The 17,009-nt window shown below is 44.7% G+C and overlaps 2 protein-coding genes across 7 annotated transcripts in view; one reads left to right on the top strand and one right to left on the bottom strand.

Annotated features, from left to right (window-relative positions):
• FOXN3 (forkhead box N3) overlaps window positions 1–17,009 on the bottom strand; it is a 406,382-nt gene that overhangs the window by 249,292 nt on the left and 140,081 nt on the right. The window lies entirely within an intron of this gene.
• Window positions 1–17,009, top strand: part of LOC309655769 (uncharacterized protein) — a 39,554-nt gene that overhangs the window by 6,792 nt on the left and 15,753 nt on the right. For 5 of the 6 annotated variants that reach the window (XR_014260969.1, XR_014260970.1, XR_014260971.1 and 2 more), the window contains exon 4: window positions 3,986–6,886. The exons of the other annotated variant lie outside the window; for it this stretch is intronic. The gene's annotated coding sequence lies outside the window, so the exon portion shown is untranslated. Of the gene's footprint in view, window positions 1–3,985; window positions 6,887–17,009 lie in introns of those variants that run through there. 6 annotated transcript variants of the gene reach the window in all.

The following is a 17,009-nucleotide window of genomic DNA, read 5'->3' as shown; positions in this document are numbered from 1 at the left end:
TTTAAATCTATAACTCTTACAACTCAATGAGAAAATTATCACCCTAATGAGAAATGGGGCAAATTCACAAAAGGAGAAACACAAATGGCAATATACCCATGAAAAGATGCTCAACCTCAGTAAAAAAAAAAAAAAGAAGCAAAGAAATCCCAGAAATGCCAATTCAAGCAATTATGATATCTCATTTCATCCATCAGATTGGCACAGACTTAAAAAGAATAACCACACCAATATTGGTGTGGGTATAAAAAGAATAACCACACCAATATTGGTGTGGGTATCGGAGGAACGTGACTTGGTATAACTATTTAAGAGGGCAGTCTGGTGAACTGAATTAAAACTTAAGCGAGCCTGGTCATTGACTCTAAATTTCCAGCTTCTAGGAATTTATCCTAAGGAGATGCCAAAGCAAGACAGTAAACTTCCCCACCAGAATGCCTACCCCCATGAGATAATAAGCCCCATAAAACCAGGATCCATACCTATTTTATTCAGCAGTGTACACAAGCAAAGTTACTCCAGTGTCTGACACACACAGAAGACACTCAGTCAATATGTATTGAGTGAAAGCACTGAAATATGCAACAGTGTTTTCAGGTGGATGTTTGTTGGGACATTGTTTTTTAAAATCGTGGTACCTTGGAAACTGCCAAAATAAGAGGCTAGAGGCATGTTATTAAATTATATGGGCCACAGTTACCCATGTTCCCTTTGTTCCCTTCTACTTGCATTTTCCAGTCGTTTTAAGTGAAGCTTTCCCTTTTCTGAATCACTTTCACATTCTCATACACTGTATGTGTGAAACAATTTGCAAACATTTCATAAAGTAAGAGTTTGGGGTAAAATAGATATGTTGGCAAAACTTCTCACCAAATTGAAGCATTTTGTGATCTTTTCAATCAGAAGGGACAAAATGATCCCTTTCTGAAAAGGCTGGTGCTCCAAGCTAACAGGAGAATTGCTAAGTATAACAAACGTTATACCCTGCATAATGGGGTCTATTGTCTGGTTGTGGGAAAGCTTTCAACTTATTGGTTTTGAGTATCAAACGTTTTCTACAAACTCTTATGTAGGTTCAAAGATGAGGGAAAATACTCTTGAAGTAAGAATTTGTGGGAAAGGGGGAACATTTACTCTCCGTTTCCGGATGGATCTTCTATGACATCTTATGCTTCTAAGGGACCAAATGTGGTTGCATCTTTTTGGTTGTTGTTTTTTTAAATCTGACAGAAAAATCTGTGCCCAGCTGAGGCACACTCTGCATGGCCAGAACTACTCCTGCTTCTCCTGCCCTCCCAGGGATACTCCCTACAGTCAAAAGCTTGTCCTAAAGGAGGCTGCCCCTCTGAGTACTTGGATGCCATTTATCTGCAGTCAATTCTTATTATTCCGTCAAACACTGAATTAGCAAATATTGAACCACTGCTCCTAGAGAAAATCTAGGGTTAGGTTCCTGTGAGCCACTGGTCACAACATTTTCATTAACTGATCAATACATTACCTTATTTTCTCCGATTCCGTTTAAAGATACCTGATTTAATATATATTGTTGATTCATTAACATTGAACTCATGGCCACCAGCACTACAACTCATGTCTGAACAAAGCTTATCGAACACAGGAAAAGCTTGTCTTTTCTCCACGTGGCAATCACAATCTTCTGGCACTTAGGAACACAAGATAGCACTTCAGCACTTGTGATTGGGTGCCATTTTAAACAGCAAAATCGCCAACAAAAAGCACACCAAAAAAGTGACACTAAAGAGACATTTAAAAGGATGCTTGTTTACAGTATGAAAGCTGAAACAAAAAGGCGGAGAGTTGCTTTGTCTCAGCTGGGAATGTGTGTGTTGGATTACTCATATTTGTTGCCACTCTGCACATGTCCACAAATGACCATGAAAGCACCACAAGTATTGATTTTATGATTACAAATAAATTTTAGCAAGTAGGAGAATTTGCAAATATGGAACTCGTGAAGAATGAAATCGATTGTATTTAATTGGCCACTTATTCAGTGCCAGTGAGTGTTCTAAGACTTTGCAAATATTCACTGTTTCAGCCTCACATTAACCATGTGAGGTAGATACTGTTATTATGGCCATCTTATAAATGAGGAGCCTGAGGCACAGAGAGGTTTAGCCACCTGCCCAAGGTCACACAGCTGGTAAGTGATGGGGCTGGGATTTGAACCCACACAGTTTGGCTCCAGAGTTTAGAGCCGTGTTCCTACCAAGGGAAGCTTCAGATCAATCCAGAGCATTTGGTTTTATCTTAAAGAACCTCTTAGAGGTCAAGGATGTAAAAGGCCAGAAGCAGTGGGGGTCAAGAAAGGAAAAATTGTGACCAGGAGGTAGAAGGAAAAAAGGGACTTTTAAGCTGAATGAAAAGGGACTGCTTTCAAAAAGACAAAGTTCAGCTTCTATTTCATAATCAACATGGTATGGTGTACCTTTGTAATAAAAAATAAATCAGCTAGCTACTGAGTGTCAAACTGACTAACAGCCTTGAGAGGCAAGGACCCCGTCTTACACTTCTCTTCTGCTCATAGCATGTGGAATTAGTGGTAATCAAAAAACTCAATCACTTAACAGGAAAAAAAATGTTCTTTTTTATTCCTCTCTCAAACTGGTATCTAATAACTCTACAGATCAGTGAAAGAAAAGTAGAATCATCAACCTTTTCCTCCTCCAACGTTTTTAAGAGCATTTATTGTTTTCCCCTCTTCAGCAAGTACACCAAGTACCACAGTCTCATGGGTCTCGGTGACTATGTCTGCCAAAGTCTTAACCGTGCCAAGAAATAACTTCTCTCATTTTACTTTTTCAGAGGGATGTGAAAGAAAACAATCAATTCTTCTCCTTAAGATTGTCTTTTTAAAACAAAGTAAAAGCTCCGAATTTGGTGAACTCTCTGGGAAACATTACATAGATTAAAAATATTATCAACGTATTTCCCTGCTGTACAAAGTTCTTTTATGAAGATAAGCAAGTTAATTTGTTACAACAGCCAAACCTGAAGTCCCTTCTCCTCTACTGGGTAGAGCAATTCACCCAACACTTTCAGTTTTTAAACCCTGACTCCTTCCAAAAATAGCATCTCTTGTGCCTTCAATATTGTGATTCAGATGCAAGCAAAACGTGCCCATAAAGCGTGAGGCATGAGTGCCTGTGAGCGCCCCATCACTAAGGGGTGGAGGCTGGGAAGGAAGTGGCTAACTGGATTGCTGTCTTTCTGTGGGTGCGATCGACAGCACCTCATTTCTCTGTACTCAAAGACATGTGACTCTGGCTCCAAAGATTTGGCCCCTAAACAACCAGGCATTTCTTCTAGAGAGGAATACTGAGCATCTTTCCTCCTTGCCTCGGGGCCAGCTGTCTGACAATATGGATCCCAGAAGGGGGCGCTGCCCACATTGGTGATGGCAGCCATTAGTGCCTGTTGCTCACAGCTAACGTCAAAGAGACCTCAGCACGGGGGTGCAGGCGGTTGGCTGAGACTCCCCGGGCAAGCATCCACGCACCAGCAGCGCCAGCAGAGGCGACCCGAGGGCCAAGGTGGGCATGCCACAGAGTCCTGGACTTGCAGATGGAGTCCAGTCCCGGAGAGTGGACGTCAGAGCTCTCCGGAGGCTGCCCGGGCCAAGTTCAAAGGGAGGGATGAGCGTCATGACATCCGTTCCAAAGCAATCCCACCTGCTATTGGCATGCCCAGGCTCATCTCCTCCTCATACCAGCCCCCAAGGCAAGTCTCCAAGGGCACAGTAAGGAGGCAGCTGCAACCATTTGCTTTCTCTTAATGATCTGAACCGGGAAGACGTAGAGATGGGGAAGAAGTAATGGCCATTCCCAGTGATGTGGACCCTCCAGTTGGCTGGGCTCCTGCAAGGTCGTCTTGTCGATCTCTTTGTAGGAAAAACGTGGTTCTCTTTGGCCTTGGGAATCTGGCCGGGCAGCTTTGCTGGAATAAGTGTCTTCATCCACAGACACCCGGGCCACACGGATGCTGAGGACTGGAACTGATGCAGACCTACTCGGGGACAGCCGGCTCCCTCCGAACTCCAGCGACGTCTCCTTGCCTGCAACGCCTGCCGCCGTGGGACGGCCCGGCTCAGCCGCTCAACGAGGACTCCCTCGCTTGCTGCTGTGGAAGAACCTGAATATCAAACCATGCACCAAGGGGGTCCTACACAGGAGTTGCTAGAAAAAAAAGCTCTCTCCATCTACTTCATTCTTGCTGGCAGACGCAACTAAAAGATCATTTTTAACCCCCGAAAAACTCATTTAAACTTGGGGTGCAAAAGGCATCTGAAATGTGAGAGTCCCTGGGCCGGCACAGGAGGAGAAGGAGAAGGTTTCAAGGAAACACAAAAGCGACGCAGACCTAAATGGGTGAGCAGGCTGCCTGACAACAGGCAGCCAACTGCCAAACTGTCATTTTGCTCGGTGGCTGAACAGAAGGCTCGAGTAATGACAACCACAAAACTCATTTAAAGTCTGAAAAGGTGACTAATGAGCTCATTCATGCTGCCTATAAATTATTCACTACAACACTGATCCCACTCAAGACAAACAGTAAAGTAAACTTTAAACACAGACACCGCTGGCCTCCAAAGGAGAACGAGTTATGTCTGTAAAACTTTTCACAATGAGGGATACTTGTCTCTCCCTCCGTCCATTGTCACATTCATTCTTCTGTTTACTTTTTTTACTGCCTTTAATCAAGTTTAAGCAGACACAGCTGCTAGACATTTATTTTCTGTTGAGTTTTTTCCATTAGTTATTACGAGCAATCATGATGCTCTAAAAATAGCAGCAAATTATATTCTCTCGAAATTGAAGGCTGACCTTAAAATGAAGCCCAGGTCTTCGGAAATAATATTCATATGCACATGTTGGGTGAGTGACAGCCCTGCACAAAGGCGAAACAAAAGTGCATTTTCCACTCTTTGAGAGGTTTGCAACTCGCTTCCAAATTTCCTTAGGTTCTAGTGGAAACCGGTTGCTTTAACATCTAACAAGACAGAACCTGCTTCCAATGGTCATGTTTTGGTAGAGATTTTCATGAAAACTCACCATCTTAACAGAATAAGTGGGGAAATGTCTCATTTAGGCTGTTCAGCACAGATAAACCCAGCCGCAGGTTTGTTGGAAACCCACCACATTGCTGCAGACTGCTTTCAGTTTCCTGTTTAATATTAAATAAAGAATTTTAGCTCTTCTGTTTTTACAAACTGTGCTGTTTGCAACTACTGTCGCCACTGAAAGCATTGTGACTGTGGAGAAGTAGTCCTATGTTTTTCAAACCTTTTTTAAATCTTAGTATCTATTTCCAAGACGTAGTAAGAGTTAAAGAGTTAAAAATAGTCCTCAAATAAGTACTTACATTAGTTCTTGGTCAGATCGCTGAACATTATGTATTTTTAAACTGCTTTGAATACTTTGAACAGGAGCCACAGAAAAGCCACAGAAAACACTCATAGTCAAATACCGCCAGATGGAGGTTCTGAATAACCAAAAGTGAAAGCAGAAAGGTCTGAGGCTGAGTTGTGCCCTGTACACACCTCAAGATTACAGGAAAAAAATGAATGATTCCCTGGTCTTGGGCAGGGGAACCTTGCATATAACGTATGAGAAATAACACATGGAAGGCCAATTCAGACCAGGGCTTGAACTTCAACGTGAGACCGGGCCAAGCTCTATCTCCATTTAAGGAAAATCTTTCACATTGTTTTCAGTTTCTTGCACATGAACTAAAGACTTGTCCAGCCATTTCTGTTGTCTGAAATGCAATGCAAGTTTTTCTTTTAAAAGAAAGAGGAGTCCTGCAATATTTATAGCAAAGTACTTTGCCACCTACCGACAGCAATCTGGTGGTTCTTCACGTGTTTGCATGTTTTTTACCCAAGTTTCTGTATCGAGTAAGAAGCCGTTCTTTCGGTCCTCTGTGCAAAAGAGTTCTTGCAGATTTGTTGCTGTTGTTGTTTGAATCAAACACGTAAAAACCCAATTCCATCCAAAGAAATTGAGACGTCTAAAATGGCATCCCGTTGAAGTCTCAGCTTCTCTACCACTCTTCGGAGACTAACTAGATTTCTGTCACCTCTCTGTGGAAGGGTGGGGACAAAATATTGCTTTGAAACCGAGCCACAGGGGGCTCTTCCCTAGTACCATGTCTGACAGGCAGAGTTTGCCTCTTCCTTCATTGGTGGGAAACCTGGCTTGTCCAGAGACCACCCTAACACCACCTTACTCCTAACTGTCCTGAGGAGGACCAAAGGGAATGTCAATTTTGCCTGAGGCTGTTCAAGGCACCTAAATAACAAAAGCCAAAACAATGAACACCAAGTACCCAATTACTGCAATCCAAAAAATTATACAGCATACAAAACAACAAAAGCTCTCCAGTGTTCCCTACGTGCCAGGCACCACGCCAAGAGCTTTACCTGCATTATTTATTTTATCCTTCCATTATCCTTCCCAGGTAGGGGCTGTCATCCTCTTTTACAGATGAGGACACTGAGGCTTAAAGAAGTTAAGTTATGGGGCTTCCCTGGTGGCGCAGTGGTTGAGAATCTGCCTGCTAATGCAGGGGACACGGGTTTGAGCCCTAGTCTGGGAGGATCCCACATGCCGCGGAACAGCTGGGCCCGTGAGCCACAACTGCTGAGCCTGCGCGTCTGGAGCCTGTGCCCCGCAGCGGGAGGGGCCGCGATAGTGAGAGGCCCGCGCACCGCGATGAAGAGTGGCCCCCGCACCACGATGAGGAGTGGCCCCCACTTGCCGCAACTAGAGAAAGCCCTCGCACGAAACGAAGACCCAACACAGCCAAAAAATAAATAAATAAATAAAGTAGCTATTAAAAAAAAAAAAAAAAAAAAGAAGTTAAGTTATGGGAGTTCCCTGGTGGCCTAGTGGTTAGGATTCCAGGCTTTCACTGCCATGACCGGGGTTCAGTCTCTGGTCGGGGAACTGAGATCCCACAAGCTGCGTGGCATGGCAAAAATAAAATACAATAAAAGTTGTTTGCTGGTGGTCAGTAATTGGCACTAAGAGGTGAAATGAAAAGTTAAGACCCCAAGTCTCTTCGGCCTGCAGAGCCCATCCTCTTAAGCTCCGCACTCTCCTATCTATTTATAGTATCCAAGATCTCATTTCCAGGATCACAGAATGTAACTTGCTGCTTGCAGTCTACCTCTTGGGCTTCTTCGTCGGAGGTTTTTGGGTTTCTTTGATTTGGTTCTTGCGTAGCATCTTTCAAATGGACCACTAAACATCACACACCCTTTCTACTTCTGCAGGCTCAGCTCCTGATGCTCACGTAGAAATGGACATCATTCAATGAATGACAAACGTATCTGCAAAATGCCGTAAGACCCAGGGTAATGGTCACACACCAGCACTGAGCTCCTGCCTGAATTATAAAACACAAAGATTTTTGGAACAAAAAAAAAAAAACCTCATGACAGTTGACAACTCCAGAGGCCAGGCCTGAAACTCCAAGCCTGTCCCTACCTCCCACCTGGATGGACCCGCAGAAGGAACAAGCAGCTATGAAGGTGCCCATGAGGCAACTCATAAAACGATCTACTCTCTCTCCAGTCCTCATCGTCTCCTCCCCCAATCCAACAAATGACCTACCACCACAGGGATAAAGATCTTATGGTTTCACTTCAGGCTAATGCTTCCAAGGCACAGACATTTGACTAGCAACCATTTTCGAATTACTTCTCTTTCACTTTGCACACAAAGTTAGGTGGTAATTGTCTGCCGGTTTAGAAACACCACCGACCACCACACCAGAACGAATTTCCAAAAGCTATATTGCAGGGAATTAGGTTAAGGCACAGATCAACCTTTGCCAACTCTACACATATGTTCAAAAATGAGCCAACCACAATAAAAATATACTGACTGTACTACAAATCAGATTAACTTTTCCCTGTAGATCGTGGACATGAGGGTAAAACTCTCCGACTGAGGCAGCCCTGGCCCCTACAGGTCCTCAGAGTCTACACACAGCTCTGTACACTGGGAATGGAGGAAACAGGCCCCCATAGCTCACTGCCATCTCCAGCACCCATGCCACCCTCACGTCCACGGCACTCCCAATTGGATTTTGGTACCAAGGCCCAGGAGTTCATTCCCTCAGGAACCACCCTCAGATGCTTCCTTGAAAGCTTTCCTGGTGCCACTACTGGGATCTCATATCCAGACTGGCCAAAGGCTCCATAAAAAGTGGATGAAGTAGAAAGCTGAGGCCTGTGGTTTCATTCTTGAGAAACCCTCAACTAACCACAGGGATCTGATTCCACTGCCATTTAGAGTCACTCTCTGGCTTCTGGCAACACCAGCTCCCTCTGAATCCAAATTAAACCTCTCTCAGCTTCTTTGTGATACCAGCTTCCTAGCAGAGCCTCCAATGGTTATGGTAAGAAAAATAAGCCGGGCCCAGACCTTCCCGGATCTCCTGTGAACGAACATCCAAGTTACGTTTGCTGCGAACAAAATATGCTTTACTAAGTCAAAGCAGGCTTTCCATGCTGTTTTCCGGGGCTCCTCCCTCACATCCTCCACTGCTCATTTTTCTAGATCAAAATCTGCAACTTACGGGTAGGAGGAAAGTTACTAAGGCTGACTGCCCCGACTTATCGAAACAGAGCTATTTGTTTCCTAATTACACTCTTAGCTCTATAGCACTGGCCAAAAAAGGTTTGTTCATTCATTACAAAAACCAATTAATAAAAATAAAATCATAAAGCTTACCCTTAGGAAGGACTTCACTCATAGATACGGAAAAGCCCCTAATTTAATGGGACAACTGAGGCCCGGAGAAGTGAAGTGACTTAGGGCCACATGTCAGAACGCACACTGGTAGTCTCCTCTCCGGTGTCTATTCTTCTCTCCCTTCTCAGCAGCACCCAATTCCCCAGCCTGGTGGTTTGGGCAGGATTGATCCCATCATCAGCTCCGGGGGCAGTGGACTGGTGTGGAAGAACAGGCAGGTCCAGCCAGGACTCAGTGGATGGGCCAACACATTTCCTGTCTTGTTTGGACACTGAGCTGGATTTTCTGTCATTTGTAACCCAAAGCATCCCAACACATCCCCCATGCAGAGTTAGTGGCAGATGTCACTTCTTGACCCCCTGTCCATGGATGTTTCTGCCGGAGTAAACTCTTTGACATTACAAAATACAGAAAACTAATCTAAAAAAAAAAAAAATACAAATGGGGGACTTCCCTGGCAGTCCAGTGGTTAAGACTCTGCACTTCCGATGTAGGGCACATAGGTTCGATCCCTGGTAAGAGAACTAAGATTCCACATGCTGCAGAAGGCAGCCAAAAGAAATAAAAATTAAAAAAAATACAAATGAACTTATTTACAAAACAGAAATAGACCCACAGGCAAAAAAACCCCCCAAACATAGTTACCAAAGTGGAAAGGAAGGGAGGGGAGGGATAAATTAGGAGTTCGGGATTAACGTATACACACTACTATATATACAGTAGATAACCAACAAGGACCTACTGTATAGCACAGGAAACTATACTCAATATACTTATACCTTATAGGTAATAACCTATAAGGGAAAAGAATCTGAAAAAGAATATATATACGTGTGTATGTTTCTGAATATATATGTATAACTGAGTCACTGTGCTGTACATCTGAAACTAACACAACATTGTAAATCAACTATGCGTCAATAAAAAAAAATAGAGAAAACAGTATTTTGACAAATTTAGTGGCTGGACTTGATAGGAATAAAAAGATTTGGGAGAAAAATGAAATTAAACATTATCGATGAGCACTTTAAAAGTATGGCTGAATGTATAAATTTGGCCATATTAATAGAGCATTACTGATGAAGGGAGAATTCATGAATGGAGATCAACTGGAAAGAATTCATGGCTAGAGGGAAGGCCAGCTCCACCTAGAATTTGGTACAAACCATGACTCCCACTCAGGTCTTAAGAGTTTGACCCTAAGCTGAGCCCATACCAACCTCCCTGAGGGACAATATCTGAACTTTATATCCCCAAATGCCCAGTTCCAGATCGGGTGCTGACAGGAAGGTGGTGATGGTCACAGTGAAACGGAGCAGGACCCTGTGGTCCTCGCCCCCCATGTCCTCTGCCTGTGTTTTGTCTGTGGAAAAACTTTAGCCAAAGAATAAGTTTAATCAGAGAAGTGAGAAAATGCAGAAACAAAGGAAAACAGTCAAAGGAGACCAAATAATAATAGTTTAGTCATTAAGCATAGTCAAGGACCTTTAGTTCCTCCTCGAGGGCTCTAGATCATATTCTGAGCCGTATCCCGTGAGCTGTCTTATAGATACTGAGATCCCCACCAGGTGGAAGAAGTTACCTACATGATGACCAGACTGCCTCCATGACATCAGCTGCCACAATTCTGAGAACTGGCCTCAAAGAAATGCGAACAAACCGACCCTGGAACAGAAGATTAACTGTAGCTAAAACAATCAAGATGACGCTGGTCAGACCACAGATGACCAATTTCAAGATGATGGTCAGAGCTGACTGTGCTGTTTCTGCATGTAGCGCCCTCCCTCAGTCTGTAAAAGTTCTTGACCCCTGATTGTCAGGGAGGGGGAGTTGGCCTTTGGACAGGCGTCGGCCCTCCCCCTCCCCACTCCCGCCCCCAGCCCCCGGTTGCCGGCATCCAAAATAAAGCAAACTTTCCTTTCCACCAACTTGGCCTCTTTATTGGCTTTTGAGCGGCGAGTAGCCGGACCCCACTTTCAGTTACAATAGTGGCTTAGTTTATTATGTAGTCGCTACATGAAGACACTGAGCTGTGTGTTACCACTTTGTCATCGAAGGCTCCCAACGATCAACGTGAAGTAGGCTGATCAAAGTAGACAGTCAACAAATGATACTGAATGAATGACTTGCACAAATGTAACTAAATTAAGATTCTATTTAGTGTCAATGAGAATTCATTTTTAGTAAATCTAAAACTATAAAATTAAAAAGATGAGTGTCAGTAAATATGATAAAATATGATCTAGTTAACATTTATTGAGTACTCACAGGAAAATTTACCATGAAATACTGAAGCTTAAACCTCAACACCCCTCACTCACACAGGCCCCTTCAGCGGCCCAGGTAAGGACCCCAGAAATGTGTCTAATAGGCATCTTTTATATTTAAGATTAGACACTGCATACAAGAATTTTAAATGCCCTGAAACCTCATAGCTCACACATTGAAAGAAACTTGAAAGAGCTTTCCCCAAGTTTGACAATAATCCTAAAAATTTATCTAACATTACCGACAACCAGTTGTAAAGCTAAAAAACTTTCTTTCTAAACTATCAATTGTAAAAAACAAATCCCAACCAACCATGCTATAGGAATGGGTGAATTATCTTGCTATTCACTGGAGAGAAAATGGCATTCCAAAATCATTATCATATGAAGAAATGATCAAAGAGTACACAGCCCAAAAGCTGTAGGAAGAAAAGTAACATAGACATATGTTAAACAGCTGATCAATAATAATATTATGTTATTTTGTTTTGACTTCATGATGTTTAGGATGTCAGCTTTTTAATCATACACTTTTTTGTGTTTTCTTTTATCATTTGAAATAAATGCTTACTTATACCTGGTTCCATATTTGTAATTTTACATTCTTTTCTTAAAGAGTTCCCTCCTATCCCAAACTGAATAGGCTTCAGGCCATACACAGCCCACATCTTCCCCATGTGCGCCTACTGTGTGCCAGGCTCATAGCTTCTCATGGACCATCTCCTCTGTTGGCCAACAGCTCTTTGAGGAAGGTACGATTATCTTTATTTCACAAGAGATCTGGGCTTCAAGCTGGTTAAAATGACCTGCCAAAGGTTACTCAGCTAAGAGGTGGCAGAGCCGAGAGTGAACCCAGCAGTCTGATCCAGCAAGCTCCAAGCCAGGGCGCCATCCTGACTCACCAGGTCTGCTTCTTGGCCTGCCCACCCCCACTAAGGCAAGAAAGGAGAGGGCCACCCCCTCCTCTGATCGAGGTGTGCTTTCCTGGCCTCTGGCTGCTGCAGCAGCTTCCTAGTAGGGCTTGGGGGAAAGGGAGCACCTCAGACCCATGCAGCAGAGAGAGCCCTGTTTCAGTTCCCCACAGAGCTGTGGGTTCAACCCTTGTTAATGAGCAACAGTGGGACTCCGGGTCACCTTTCAGCTACACCCTCTTGATCGGTGACCAACCCTTTCCTTTGATGTTATTTATGGTTCAGGTGATGGTGATTAAGCTGCAGCAAAACAGATATGGCGAGAGTAGGTCCAGGTGTAGGTCCAAGTAGGACGAAGCCTGGTTGAGGTCTGAATACTGACAGACGACCGCTTTAGGGAGGGGACGGGGAGAGGACTGGACACTGGTCCAGCTGCAGAAAAGGCAGCCCTGAATGAAGTGTGAGAGCACAGCTGAAGCTCCAGCTCTCCTTCCACTCCAACCAGGCCCCCTGCCCAGGGTCTCCGCCCAGCCTGGGCCGTCCCTTCCCCTCAGTTCGAAACAGCAACTGCACCCTCCCGTCTCTCCCCTGAGGCCTCTTCCCCAGCTACCCGAAGCCTCTGCACACAGGACTGGACCTGCTATTTCTTGGTACCACTCATTTAATGTTAAAAATGATGACATTGCAAGGCGGTGTGTGATTACCTTCTCCAAGGAGTGAGCTGGGGAGCCAGGAGGAGCCCATGGAACCCGTGCAAGTAGGCTAGGCCTTTGATTTTGCCCTTAACCTAGTGTCACTGCTCATTTCCAGCACTCTCAGTCACCCTCCGGGTCTCAGCTCTGTCCTACACACCCCACCAGCTGGAACAGAAAAAACTTTCCTGTGCTAGATGGGATATGGATACACAAAGTCCCAAAGGGAGAGAACACCCAATCCCCAGTCTGCAGGGCGGGCTGCGTTCACATATCTAAAGAACTAAGTGTCCTCCTGAAAGGGAGGGAGGGGTGGGAGTGGGGTGGGAGGGTCAGGGTACTGGGGGCCCTTACGGATTCCACAGAGGTGGACCTTTCTCTAAGACCAGCCCAGTGCGCTGGCAGCATTAACCCTGGCCTTGAGGTTGCGGCCTCGGCAGCAATGGCATCTGGCTACACAGCGGGCTGTGAGCAATTGATCTTGCAGTCGCACTCATTCAAATCATTGAGATCATCCAAGCCTTCCCTTCCTGATTCCCAAGCTCACCAAACCACTTCTAGGCAGTGATTATTTCTCACTTCGAATTAACGCACAGGCGTTCTGATTTGCCACACCTGTCCCGTGAGCTTAGTGAACAGGCGCGCCCTTGGGAAACAGGTTTGCTGCTTGGGCTGAAGTCGGTTCATGGAGGTGAGGGCACACAGCTGGAGCTCTCCTTCACCTCACCCGACACTGCTGTCGGCCATCACCACCCACCGTCATTATGTCTGAGAAGCCAAGTAGACAGAGTCCTGCCCGGCAGACAGTAAACATTAGAAATCTTTGCTGAGCAAGGGATGGAATGAGGGATTGATCGATCTGTTCTAGGAAGCGATGGATCCATTAGAAGGTATACACTCACGCTTTTTACTGCCACGACATCCATTTAAAAGACAGGCGGCAGGAGGGGCAAGCACATAGGCTATACAGCCCTAGTAAGCTTGTGGGCGTGGCCAAGTCATTTGACCTCTTGGTGCCTTACTGCCTTCACCTGTAAAATGGGTGTATAAAACTTCCCTCATAGGGCTGCAAGGAGGATCAAATAAAGGCACATTTGTAAAGCACCTACAGGGATGCATGGCACAGGGTAAATGCTATACAAGTGTTTACTATTATTATGTAAAATATAAAGAGAATTAGAATGAGAGTTAAGAGCCAACTTTAAGAATTATTCGCTCATTATTTACATTAACTGTGCCTAATACCAGTACATTTTCTCCCAAGCAGAATGATTAAGTCTTTTCTTCTTTTCTCTCTTTATAGTTTAAGGTATCAAGAAAGCATTGAAATTCTTTCCTGGAATTAATTAGGATTTCTCAATGTTTTCTACAACTCCCCAAAGATGTGCTGAAAAACTTTTCTAATCTTGGTCCTAGATCCCGTGCTGTCTCTGCTGAAAGAAAAACAGCACTCCCTCTCTTAACAGCAGAACTGGAATAAACTTTCCTGACCTTAATGACAAAATTCTCCAATCCCAGCCCAGTTTGTAGGACACTGTCCTTGGAGAATGCACGTTCCTAGGCGGGAGTGTTGCGGGTAAGCTGAACACATGGACGGCTAGTTTTTAAGTCATTTTCTTTGCAAACCCACCTGTTCCTCTCAGGGGACAGGTATCAGCCATCTCTAGTGACACTTCCGCACGAGGTACCGTTGCCTCGATGCAAATGGATCACATCACTCCCAGCCCTCTGCCGCTGATAAAAACTGCTCGTTGCTGTGGATAATGAGGCAAACAGGGAGCTCATTGCAACACATTTGTGGTAATTAGGCCCTTCCTGGGGTCCACATTCTGATGGGAGAAATGGATGGTAGACATAGACTGTGGGCAGGATGGAACATTCTGGCTGTGCAGGCAGACGATGCAACTATGCCCCTCAATAGCGGAAAACACCCCCCAGGCTGATGAGTTCTGGGGTTCATGTGCCCTGAATTCTCCAGAGTCTCCCCAACGTCTCCCTTGAGGACACGCCCATGTTCATGGGATGACTGGCCGTCTACTGCTTGTCAGGTACAGTCTATGGCTCGAACATACAGTTCTCAGTTTTATCCTAACCAGCCAGTCTTCCCAGCCACGGACATAATTTACACGTCAGCCTTTACCCAACTTCAGAGCCTGCTCAGTGTTCGAACTGAACATTTCTCATGGCTAACTTGACTTTCCCACCCAACATCAGGAATGAAGAAGAAGGAACCTTCGATAGCAAACTACAACCTGCCAGCCAATCAAGTCCACTACCTGTTTCGTAAATAAAATTTTATTGGAACAAAGCCCCAGCCATTCGTTTGTGTATCACCGATGGCTGCTTTCCCAAGACAGGGGCAGGGTGGAGCGGTCCCAGCAGAAACCGTATAGCCTGCAAAGCCCAAAATATTTACTATCTGGCCCTTTAGAGAAAAGAAGAGAGGATGACAAAAGCCACCAGAGTATTTATACCAGTTCCTGATGGCTTATGACTCATGGTTTAAATGGAACAGTAGCCTAGTGAGTTAGCAGAAGGGAACTTGGGTTCAAGTGCTGTTTCTACCAATGGCTCAGCTTTGAGAGGTCATGCAAGTATTTTCACCTCCCTGCTTTCATTTCATTCATAAAATAGGATTAGTCATGGGTGGCAAATGCATGACAAATAATTAGCTAATACCCCAACGTGTGCATTTTGAATGCACAACAGGAAGAATTGGCTATTTGTTTTCTGTGTATAAGTTAGAGTTATACACGATCCCTCCCTATTTGCTGTTCCTCCACATTCGTGGCGTCAACCAACCATGGAACATGCAGCACTACAGTATTTACTATTGAAAAAAGTCCACGTATAAGTGGACCCACGTAGTTCAAACTCATGCTGTCCAAAGGTCAACTGTAGTACCTATCATATTAGAACATTCTTTTGATGCGGAAAATAAACAATTCCTTATCCTCATTTTAACTTTAATTGTCCTATCTGTGTGTCCCTGGTTTCTCCTATTTGTCTTATCTTTTTTTTTATAAAGTTCTTTTTTTTTTTTGATGTGGACCATCTTTAAAGTCTTTATTGAATTTGTTACAATATTGCCTCTGCTTTATGGCCGTGAGGCATGTGGGATCTCAGTTCCTTGACCAGGGATCGAACCTACACCCCCTGCATTGGAAGGCGAAGTCTTAACCACTGGACCGTCAGGAAAGTCCCTGTCTTATCATCTTTTAATACCTACTAAATAAGCAAAGCTAGAACCCAGCAAGGAAAGAATTTCAAGAAAAAAAGTCAACAACAAAGGTCAGGTCTTGGTATAAGTTATCACTCTTTGGGGAGGTATAGGTATGTAAGGTATAATAGCTGGCCTTTGATTTCAAATCACAAGCAGGAGGAAAGGTTACTATAGTGAGTATAAGGGAGGGTGGTTATTTCTCTCTCTCTCTCTCTCTCTCTCTAACTCACTCAGACCCCAATTTCCTCATTTATAACCCTCCAGAAAAGGCAGCTAAGAGTAACTTTCTCTGCATCAACTTTCAACAGAAATGGGAATTCCCTGGCGGTCGGTCCAGGGGTTAGGATCACTTTCACTGCCGTGGGCCCTGGGTTCGATCCCTCGTCGGAGAACTAAGATCCCGCAAGACAAAAAAAAAAACACTTTTATCAGAAATAACCTTCTGCCCATTCTAAGCCTCTGCATTCCTCAGCCTCCCAGAGTCCTGCCACTTGATCGATTACCTCATCCCTCACACACTCCCCTGGCTTTAGACATCTGTTTCTATGGTTATAGTAGAGCTTGCCTCTTGGAGTGGAAGGCAGTACAGAGCAGACGTTAAAGGTGTTGCTTCGAAGCAGATGGACTGGGGTTTGAATCCCAGCCTCTTCTACTCCAATGACCTGCTCCGGTTACCTGTCTTCGGAGCTCAAGGTCCCCACCTGTAAAATGCGGGTGATGAGTACCTACACTTCAGGGTGTATCATGAGCCTCAACGAGGAAAATGTCTGTGAAATGCTTTTTTGCAATGTAACTGGCACCAGGCAAGGCTCAATCCAGGGACCTGTCATCCTTGTTTGCTCGGGGTGTGGGGACATTAGGCTGAGTTAGTGTGAGTCAACCGCAGCTTATTTTTTTTCACCAGGTGAGAGGCACTTCCTTAATTTAATTACATGACTGATACAGAAACTCTTTTCCCGGTTTGAGCACAGCCCCAGGTTCCTAGAGGACCAGAGCCCTGGAGACCAATAGTGCCCAGGGATCAGGGCTTCAGCCGCCCATCTGCTGCCTGGCTCCCCGGGAGAGCTCCGGCCCTGCCAGCCCTGCAGCAAAACCCACAGTGTCCTCAGAAGAGACAGAGCTGAGATCTC

This window comes from Balaenoptera physalus, assembly GCF_965194825.1.
Source record: "Balaenoptera physalus genome assembly, chromosome: 2".
NCBI classification, from domain to species: domain Eukaryota; kingdom Metazoa; phylum Chordata; class Mammalia; order Artiodactyla; family Balaenopteridae; genus Balaenoptera; species Balaenoptera physalus.
Note: the sequence above shows the minus strand (reverse complement) of the source record. Positions and strands in the feature narration are given on the sequence as shown.